The sequence below is a fragment of the Maylandia zebra genome, linkage group LG3, assembly GCF_041146795.1.
Source record: "Maylandia zebra isolate NMK-2024a linkage group LG3, Mzebra_GT3a, whole genome shotgun sequence".
NCBI lineage: Eukaryota > Metazoa > Chordata > Actinopteri > Cichliformes > Cichlidae > Maylandia > Maylandia zebra.
In genome coordinates, this window is record NC_135169.1 from 18,182,084 (window position 1) to 18,193,282 (window position 11,199).

Here is an 11,199-nt window from a genome sequence, read left to right on the forward strand (position 1 = left end):
ATTTGCATAGATGTTATATTTTTAATATTTTCTTTTAATTTGTTTTAAATATATACATATGTTTCTCATTACTCCCATGCACATGTTTTCGGAATGACTGACTAAATAACTTATTGTAGACAGAGAAACTCAGTACTCACACAGTCTGATGCCTTGAGTTCTGACCTCCATGTTGTCTTGTTGCTGACTGTGTGAGTGTCAGAGTGAAAGAAAGTCTTTTCTTCATAGGAACTTCCTCTTCCTGTGTTTCTTGTGGTGATTGAGAGAGCAACAGGTCTTCCTTTCCGAGAAACCCTTCTAACAGATATATATTCCTAATTATATAATATAAGAAGTAAAAAAATAAGGTTTGTGTGTGTGTGTGTGTGTGTGTGTGTGTGTGTGTGTGTGTGTGTGTGTGTGTGTGTGTGTGTGTGTGTGTATAAGATATAGGCATACAGAAGACAGCAGATCTTTTGTATATACACACACACACACACCACACACACATACAGGGAGTGCAGAATTATTAGGCAAATGAGTATTTTGTCCACATCATCCTCTTCATGCATGTTGTCTTACTCCAAGCTGTATAGGCTCGAAAGCCTACTACCAGTTAAACATATTAGGTGATGTGCATCTCTGTAATGAGAAGGGGTGTGGTCTAATGACATCAACACCCTATATCAGGTGTGCATAATTATTAGGCAACTTCCTTTCCTTTGGCAAAATGGGTCAAAAGAAGGACTTGACAGGCTCAGAAAAGTCAAAAATAGTGAGATATCTTGCAGAGGGATGCAGCAGTCTCAAAATTGCAAAGCTTCTGAAGCGTGATCATCGAACAATCAAGCGTTTCATTCAAAATAGTCAACAGGGTCGCCAGAAGCGTGTGGAAAAACCAAGGCGCCAAATAACTGCCCATGAACTGAGAAAAGTCAAGCGTGCAGCTGCCAAGATGCCACTTGCCACCAGTTTGGCCATATCTCAGAGCTGCAACATCACTGGAGTGCCCAAAAGCACAAGGTGTGCAATACTCAGAGACATGGCCAAAGTAAGAAAGGCTGAAAGACGACCACCACTGAACAAGACACACAAACTGAAATGTCAAGACTGGGCCAAGAAATATCTCAAGACTGGTTTTTCTAAGGTTTTATGGACTGATGAAATAAGAGTGAGTCTTGATGGGCCAGATGGATGGACCCGTGGCTGGATTGGTAAAGGGCAGAGAGCTCCAGTCCGACTCAGACGCCAGCAAGGTGGAGGTGGAGTACTGGTTTGGGCTGGTATCATCAAAGATGAGCTTGTGGGGCCTTTTCAGGTTGAGGATGGAGTCAAGCTCAACTCACAGTCCTACTGCCAGTTTCTGGAAGACACCTTCTTCAAGCAGTGGTACAGGAAGAAGTCTGCATCCTTCAAGAAAAACATGATTTTCATGCAGGACAATGCTCCATCACACGCGTCCAAGTACTCCACAGCGTGGCTGGCAAGAAAGAGTATAAAAGAAGAAAAACTAATGACATGGCCTCCTTGTTCACCTGATCTGAACCCCATTGAGAACCTGTGGTCCATCATCAAATATGAGATTTACAAGGAGGGAAAACAGTACACCTCTCTGAACAGTGTCTGGGAGGCTGTGGTTGCTGCTGCACGCAATGTTGATGGTGAACAGATCAAAACACTGACAGAATCCATGGATGGCAGGCTTTTGAGTGTCCTTGCAAAGAAAGGTGGCTATATTGGTCGCTGATTTGTTTTTGTTTTGTTTTTGAATGTCAGAAATGTATATTTGTGAATGTGGAGATGTTATATTGGTTTCACTGGTAGAAATAAATAATTGAAATGGGTATATATTTGTTTTTTGTTAAGTTGCCTAATAATTATGCACAATAATAGTCACCTGCACACACAGATATCCCCCTAAAATAGCTAAAACTAAAAACAAACTAAAAACTACTTCCAAAAACATTCAGCTTTGATATTAATGAGTTTTTTGGGTTCATTGAGAACATGGTTGTTGTTCAATAATAAAATTATTCCTCAAAAATACAACTTGCCTAATAATTCTGCACTCCCTGTATATATATTTATATATATATATATATAAAGAAGATTTATGAATGTCAGCAGGTAATCCATTCCTAAAAAGAACAGGCAGAAGAGGAAGGGCAAGAAAAGGTGAACTTGTAAGAATAATATCTGAATGTTAAGAGAGAAATCTCATCTTACTAGTGGTGTTGTGTCTTCCTAAAGTTAATAGGATGTCACCAGACTAATTGCCAACTGCTACACTTTGTTGATGTGCCAAAGAGGAGCAGGACTGCTTGGAATTTGGCTTGATGGTATACAAACACATCATTTAGTGCTACATCATTTAGTGCTACTACTAAAATTAGATTATATTTTTAAACACACTCCAAATGTACCCCATGAATATTTCAATCCAAAGAAGAAATATTTAGTATTTAACAAAACAATACACACTGTATAGTGAGAGTATAAAACATGACCTATAAGAAAAAAAAATTATAAATATTAATTATTATTTTTAATAAGCAAAAGTGAATGATTTTATGTAAAATAAGGAACAGTAATAATCAACTTTTCAGCAGAGGTGTTCTGCGTTGCTCTTTCTCTTGAGTTTTTAGACTTATCAAGTGCCTGTCACCATGATCAAGTTTAAATATGAAACATGAAAAAGGAACACATGTTTACAAAGATTTACTTTGAGGTTTATTATCAAGTTTATTAATATTACACAATGAATATGCATGCAAAAATTGATGCACCACAACCTACAACGTTAAAAATTGATTTAATTATCAAGTTTCACACCCAAAGCAAATCTAGTCAACATGTTATTTGTAGAGTGTATTTATTACAACAAATATGTAGAGCTGCCTTTTACTGAGGACTGGCTTCCATATGGTCAGTCACACACCATTTACACACGTTGGTTGAGTGCTGCAGAAATGGTTGTTCTTCTGGATTGTGCTCAACAGATCAATGTTGGATGTCTGTCATAGTCACCTTTGGGTTCTTAGTCTACAGCAATTGCTCTAATTTGCTGGGTGGCAAGCTCTGGGAAGAGTGTGATGGTCCCCATGTATTTCTGGCTGTCTCACACTGGCTACCATTTTTGTTTTTGTTTTTCTCTTCCTCTATGCCTCTCCTTCACTCCTCTCTGTCTGGGCGGAGCTCGTTACAGGTTCTCGCTCTTGGCCCACACACCTGTGTGAGTGTCACCACCTGCTGCTGATCTTTCCCCAGCTGTTATTCAAGGCAGTGGCACAGAGCAGTTCACCACTGGAACGTTGAATCTCCTGAGTTCGAGCTCTGAGCTTCATCTGAGATCTCCCTCTGTATATTCGCCTAACTATTGTATTCTGTGTGTAGATATCCCCCTCATGGACTGGATTACGGACCCTTAATGTGTGCGGCAGCGTGAGTAGAGTTATGTACCAAATGCGGCTGAAGTGTGTGGATTACCCCTCTCCCTGGAGCCCTGGACCCACCTCCCAAATCACTATACATGTACAGTGGGGCAAAAAAGTATTTAGTCAGCCACCGATTGTGCAAGTTCCCCCACTTAAAATGATGACAGAGGTCAGTAATTTGCACCAGAGGTACACTTCAACTGTGAGAGACAGAATGTGAAAAGAAAATCCATGAATCCACATGGTAGGATTTGTAAAGAATTTATTCGTAAATCAGGGTGGAAAATAAGTATTTGGTCAATAACAAAAATACAACTCAATACTTTGTAACATAACCTTTGTTGGCAATAACAGAGGTCAAACGTTTACTATAGGTCTTTACCAGGTTTGCACACACAGTAGCTGGTATTTTGGCCCATTCCTCCATGCAGGTCTTCTCGAGAGCAGTGATGTTTTGGGGCTGTCGCCGAGCAACACGGACTTTCAACTCCCGCCACAGATTTTCTATGGGGTTGAGGTCTGGAGACTGGCTAGGCCACTCCAGGACTTTCAAATGCTTCTTACGGAGCCACTCCTTTGTTGCCCGGGCGGTGTGTTTTGGATCATTGTCATGTTGGAAGACCCAGCCTCGTTTCATCTTCAAAGTTCTCACTGATGGAAGGAGGTTTTGGCTCAAAATCTCACGATACATGGCCCCATTCATTCTGTCCTTAACACGGATCAGTCGTCCTGTCCCCTTGGCAGAAAAACAGCCCCATAGCATGATGTTTCCACCCCCATGCTTCACAGTAGGTATGGTGTTCTTGGGATGCAACTCAGTATTCTTCTTCCTCCAAACACGACGAGTTGAGTTTATACCAAAAAGTTCTACTTTGGTTTCATCTGACCACATGACATTCTCCCAATCCTCTGCTGTATCATCCATGTGCTCTCTGGCAAACTTCAGACGGGCCTGGACATGCACTGGCTTCAGCAGCGGAACACGTCTGGCACTGCGGGATTTGATTCCCTGCCGTTGTAGTGTGTTACTGATGGTGACCTTTGTTACTTTGGTCCCAGCTCTCTGCAGGTCATTCACCAGGTCCCCCCGTGTGGTTCTGAGATCTTTGCTCACCGTTCTCATGATCATTTTGACCCCACGGGATGAGATCTTGCGTGGAGCCCCAGATCGAGGGAGATTATCAGTGGTCTTGTATGTCTTCCATTTTCTGATGATTGCTCCCACAGTTGATTTTTTCACACCAAGCTGCTTGCCTATTGTAGATTCACTCTTCCCAGTCTGGTGCAGGTCTACAATACTTTTCCTGGTGTCCTTCGAAAGCTCTTTGGTCGTGGCCATGGCGGAGTTTGGAGTCTGACTGTTTGAGGCTGTGGACAGGTGTCTTTTATACAGATGATGAGTTCAAACAGGTGCCATTCATACAGGTAACGAGTGGGGGACAGAAAAGCTTCTTACAGAAGACGTTACAGGTCTGTGAGAGCCAGAGATTTTCCTTGTTTGAGGTGACCAAATACTTATTTTCCACCCTGATTTACGAATAAATTCTTTACAAATCCTACCATGTGGATTCATGGATTTTTTTTTCACATTCTGTCTCTCACAGTTGAAGTGTACCTCTGGTGCAAATTACTGACCTCTGTCATCATTTTAAGTGGGGGAACTTGCACAATCGGTGGCTGACTAAATACTTTTTTGCCCCACTGTATATAGCATTGAGCTCTTCCCCGTTGTTAATAAGCTGTGTTCTTTTATTGTCAAAGAACTCTGTCTGTGCATAAGTCTGTCTGGTAGCCATGACAAGAGTCCAGGTGGTTCAAAATGTTTTCCACTTATGAATGATGGAGACCACTGTGCACTGTGAAACTTTAAATGCGCTGAAATTTTCTGTACCCGTCCCCAGACCTGTGCCTTGATACACTCCGGTCTACAGTTATGTCCTTGGACTTGATGTGTCCTCTGCACTGCCAATGATGGGATCTTGTATAGACAAGTGTGTATGCCTTTCCAAATAATCTCCAATCAACTGAATTTACCAAACATGTTGTAGAAACCTTTGACAGACAATCAGTGGAGAACAATGCATTTGAGCTCAGTTGAGCTCAATTGTTAATACTCTCTATAAATTGTTACCTTTTGTGTAATCTTAAGTTGTTCATAAAAACTGCAGCCGACATAGTCCTTTGTATTCCATTTTGCATAATGGAATACAAATACAATACTTTATGTAAAAAATGGTTTGATCAAAATGGACAAAAATGACAAAATGACAAATGACAAAATGACAAACTTCTAAAGATCTGGATGAGTATTACAAATAAACATGCTTGAAAAGCTAATTTTGTCATTTTTCATTTGTGAATTTCTGTGAAAATTGCAGTGGGGGAAGTTTAGCAGGATATCTCATACACATTTTGTGAATATCCATGTCATTTACATCAAATCTAATATATTTTCAGCTTGAACATCATCTATTTGTGCTTTTTTTTCTGAGAACTTATTTAACACATTTCCAAAAGTTGATTCTGTTCATCTGGACGTAGCGTTTTGTAAACGTTTTGTCACTCATCCAAGTGACTTCTTCAGTCTCAACTAACTGCAGGTTTCCCCAATCTTATAAACAGTACATTTGCATAATGACTGAAACCAGCCCACTGAAGGAACAATGGACAGGGAGGTGAGTTCCTTAATCATAATTAAACAAATTCTCATGACCATTGATCAACAACCACTGACCAAAACCCACTGATCAAAGACCACTGATCAATGGCCTTGAGTACAATTCACAGAGAGTTGGGGAATGGCTGCAATCACAGCATTGTAAGATGATGACAGATGTACCCTTAGGCCGAGGATGCCAACGTTCACATTTTGGACAGAGATGACAGATGGTTTTAAAGAGGAGTGAAAGAAGCCATCTATGTCCACTGTGAGAGACCATCTTTGAACAGAGGCGGTGGTTTACGACACCAACTCTCTGCCATCTATAATCCAGTTTTGAGATCCCTTCCCAGACGCCTTAACGCCCACTCACATCCTGGGCCTTCTGCCCTCAGGAATTCACATGATAAGGTGGGGCCAGGTTTCACAATGAGCTCACCCAAAACCATGGCTGATTGGGACCCACACCCGCTTTCACACCTTGGCTCATGTGATTAGGTAGAGGATCATCAGGGGGTCCTTCGTCCCTCTTTGGGGGGAAACTCCCACTGGGTTTATATCTGGGACTCCCCACCATTTGACCCTTAGAACTGAAGAAGCTTCCCGGATGAGAGGTGAAACGTCTTCAAGCAACTTAAAGAAGTCCAGACGCTTTTCTTTCCAAGCTCCTTACGATGACCTGGATGACTGAGAACCTTCACAGACCTTAGGCCGCCTCCTCGATTCAGAGATGGTCTTTCCCTTTAAATGACCTCCTTGACTCCACGCTCAAACCAGCGCCACTGGCCTGTAGGTGTAAATAGACTGCAGAGTCCTGGCCTGACGAGGTAGCTCTTCTGTGTTGTGCCATCCGCTTCGCCAGAGGTTGTTTGGTTTCCCCGATGTATATATCCTGGCAATCCTCCTGGCACGGAGGAGGTGGGGTTTATGACCTATACTGCAGCCAGACATCAGGGGGCGACAGAGACGTTTTGGCTTCATCTTTGGGGAGCTGTCGCACCATCCAGGTTTTCTACAGTCATTGTATAAAACCAATGACAACCCTACCCTAATGTTGTATTTTTGAAAAGGGCAGAAAGGATCCCTTAAAAAAACAACTTTCTTTCTTTAGGACAGTCTCAGAGGTTTAAGATAATATAACAATGCATAATACAATTCTTCTTTTACTCAAATTCTATTCTTAGTCATTAGTTGAAAAAAAAAGAAATCTACCTAGAAGTCTTGTGGAAATTTGTGCAACTTCTCATTTATTTCACAGTGCAAATGCATTTCCTCATTCAGTATGTTTGTGTGCACAATTCTTTCAATAGTTTTTGTGCTTCCTCCATGTCTATGAGACAGGGAGCTAAAATAGGCTGAGAAATGTAATTCAGAATTAACATTTCGATATAACATAGAGATTAGATTAAAAAAAATCAGATAAAGCTTCATGAATCCCTCAAGTGGGTTCCTTTGGGAAACTCACTAATACTTAATCTGTTCAGAGAAAGCCACTACTGCTGTGAGCAGGATTTGAACCTGCACAGGGAATCCCCTTTGGATTCCAAGTACAATGCCGTAACTACTCAGCCATCACAGCTTTAAGGTGTTATAAGGAGTGCATCTCAAAAATTGTTAAGACAAATTAAATTTTACTCAATTTAATTTTTAATTTTTAATTTTTTTTTATATTTTTGCCACTGTATAACGCAACACTGAATTTAGATAAAACCATTAGGATGTTGTCAAGGTTGATGTTTGTAAGACTGTCATTTGTGCTAATATATATATATATATATATAATCATTGCTATAAAGTCCTAAAACGGTTGTCAATGTGATAAGATAAGATAAGATAAGATAAGATAAGATAAGATAAGATAAGATAAGATAAGATAAGATAAGATAAGATAAGATAGAACTTTATTAATCCCTCGGGTGGGTTCCTCTGGAAAATTCGACTTCCAAAAAGCACAGCAACGACCGAAGTTACAGTTACAGAATTGTTATATATATATATATATATATACACACACACACACACACACACACATATATAAATACAGAGACAAATATAAATAAAATATACAAAGGGGATAAATAGAATAAATAGGAATAAAAAATAAAAATACAAGTGAATTGCACATTTCAAGTATTGAGTCTATTGCACTGTTGACTATTTACAAAAAGTATTGCACAAGGTATTGTACAGTGAGGTGAAGAGGCACTACAGCTTAGTTGTTCCCCCCTCCTTTGTCCTCCTGTTTTCCCTCCCTCTCCCCTCCAGAGAGGAGTTAAACAGTTTGATGGCGTGTGGGACAAAGGAGTTTTTAAGTCTGTTAGTTCTTGTCTTGGGGAGAAGCAACCTGTCACTGAACAGACTCTTCTGGTTGTTTATGGCCGTGTGCAGAGGATGCCCAGCATTGTTCATAATGTCCATCAGTTTCTTTAATGTCCTTTTCTCTGCCACTGTCACCAGAGTGTCCAGCTTCATGCCGACCACAGAGCTAGCCCTCCTGATCAGTTTCTCCAGCTTGGATGAGTCCTTCTTTGCTGTGTTGCTCCCCCAGCACACCACAGCATAGAAAAGTACTCCAGCAACCACCGACTGGTAAAACATCCTCAGGAGCTTCCTGCAGATGTTAAAAGACCTCAGCCTCCTGAGGAAGTACAGTCGGCTTTGGGCTTTTTTATACAGGTGCTCTGTGTTGCATGACCAGTCCAGTTTATTGTCCACCCACAGCCCGAGGTACTTGTACTTGTTGACCACCTCCACCTCCTCCCCCTCTATCTGAACCGGCAGTGGACCTTCTCTGGACCTCCCGAAGTCCACAACCAGTTCCTTAGTCTTTGAGGTGTTGAGTTGCAGGTGGTTTGTGTGACTCCATGCGACAAAGTTCCTGTTGCATGTGTGCTAATAAAATGTTTTTTCACCAATTAAAATGCAGCCTTGTGCAGATATGAGCTACATTGCATATTTAGAAAACACAAGGTTCTGCTCTTCTAAGGTGCACGACTTCACACCTTTAAAGGTTCACTTGAGATATGACTTTTTTCAAGTTCCTGGTTTTATAGTTTAGCGATACGCTCACTTCTGCTTTTCAGCATACCTCATATACATGTTAAGTTCATTGAAAAGTTGCACCCTGTTTGTTGCAACTGGAAAGGTTGATAAGGAAGTATGTCTATGTATGGTATGGCTGAAAACACACACACAGAATACAGACGCTGATTTTGATCAGATATGCCTGCCTAAGACTGTCACGTGTATTTGTAATTGTATATTCATGTATGATTGTTTGTTGTCAATAAAAGAGGCAGTGATGAGGAAGTCAGTCGAGGTTGGCTGGGTTCAAGTGAGGGGAGCAGTTCTTGGCCTTGGCCAGCTTCCCTCATGAGTCAAAGGACAAAGAGCTCTGTCTTGTGTTTTGTCTGTCTTGTGGCTTGCCGTGCAGTTGGTTGTCTTTGTTCCAGTGGGCTTTGTGCCTTAAAAAACCCAAAAGATGTAACTGAAGTTATTTTTTTCTTTAATATGAAAAAATGGAAGATAGGAAAGGAACTCGTCTGTGACTTGAAGATAAACTATCTTGATTTCATCAGTTAGCCAGCAGCTTTGGTAACATTTTGAAGAAGTTTGAGCTTTTAAAACCACCCTTCAAAACTGAAGTTGCGACATGTTACAAGAGTTTTGGTTTTATCTTTACCACATCATTTTGAACTGTGCTGACAATGGGTACATAAATGTTTGTGAATTTTGTTTTAATATGTTTTAAAATCCCTGATAATTTAATATGAAGCACTTGTGATCATACTGCATCTAACGCATACTGAATATCACTGGGGAAATAGTTGCATTTATTATCTCTGTTGATTAACGTCAGTTTCAAAATGTTTACATACTGCATAAACAGCCATGATGATCTTTGGCTTTCTTAAAAACACTAGGTGCTTCACCTAAAGCAATTATGTTATATAACTGTAGTTTTGTTTTGGTTTTGTTTGGGGTTTTTTTGTTTGTTTTTTTATTCAGAAACCCCTAAGTTATAATGACTATTTTTAACATTTTTACATCTGGTATAAAACCACATGGCAGCTCTAAAAAGCTCTTTAATCATTCTTTTAGAGGAAGTGGAAATGAAGACTGTTTGTATTGTAATGTATGTAGCATTACAGAAAAAAAACTAACTCATTAAAGCAGACAAATCAATCTGAACACTCATAATGCTTAGTTTATATTTTAAAATGTCTTTTAAAGGTTGTGGTTTTCCCATTCAAATCAAATCAAATCACTTTTATTGTCACATCACATGTGCAGGTACATTGGTACTTCACAAGCAACAGAGTTGTGCAAAATACAATAATGTAAACAAGCAAAATACAAGAATGGCTACATCTGAAACTAATAAATATATGTACAATATATAATAGTATATGCATTTCTGGATGTGTATACTAAATATTTTTCTACGTGTGTGTGTATACACATATTTTACAAATTAAATAGAGTAAACAATAAATAAAATATATAAAATAAAATATACAGAGTGAGACATGTGCAAAACAGTGGCGTTACTGTACAGTATGGAGTGCATAATGTTAAAGTTCTAGTAGTGAAGCTGAGGTGTCTATGAAGTGTTCAGCAGTCTGATGGCCTGATGGAAAAAGCTGTCTCTCAGTCTGCTGGTACGGGACCGGATGCTGCAGAACCTCCTTCCTGATGGAAGTAGTCTGAACAGTTTATGGCTGGGGTGACTGGAGTCCTTGATGATCCTCCCCGCTTTCCTCAGGCACCGCTTCCTGTAGATGTCTTGGAGGGAGGGAAGCTCACCTCCAATTATCCGTTCAGAGCACCGCACTACTCGCTGGAGAGCTTTGCAGTTGTAGGCGGTGCTGTTGCCATACCAGGTGGTGATGCATCCAGTGAGGATGCTCTCAATGGCACAGTGATAGAAGGTCCTGAGGATGCGGGGGCTCATGCCGAATCTTTTCAGTCTCCTGAGAAAGAAGAGGCGCTGCTGCGCCTTCTTCACTGTTTTGTTTGTGTGTACTGACCACGTAAGATCCTCAGCCAGATGTACACCAAGGAACCGGAAGCTGCTCACTCTCTCCACAGCAGCGCCGTTGATGGTGATAGGGGTGTGTACTTCTC

The 11,199-nt window shown here is 40.5% G+C and overlaps 1 non-coding gene across 1 annotated transcript; it reads right to left on the reverse strand.

Moving 5' to 3' along the window:
• Positions 1 to 7,569: 7,569 nt before the first annotated feature.
• trnap-ugg (transfer RNA proline (anticodon UGG)) lies at positions 7,570 to 7,651 on the reverse strand. The gene has a single exon. It is a non-coding gene; the product is annotated as a tRNA-Pro (tRNA).
• Positions 7,652 to 11,199: the final 3,548 nt, after the last annotated feature.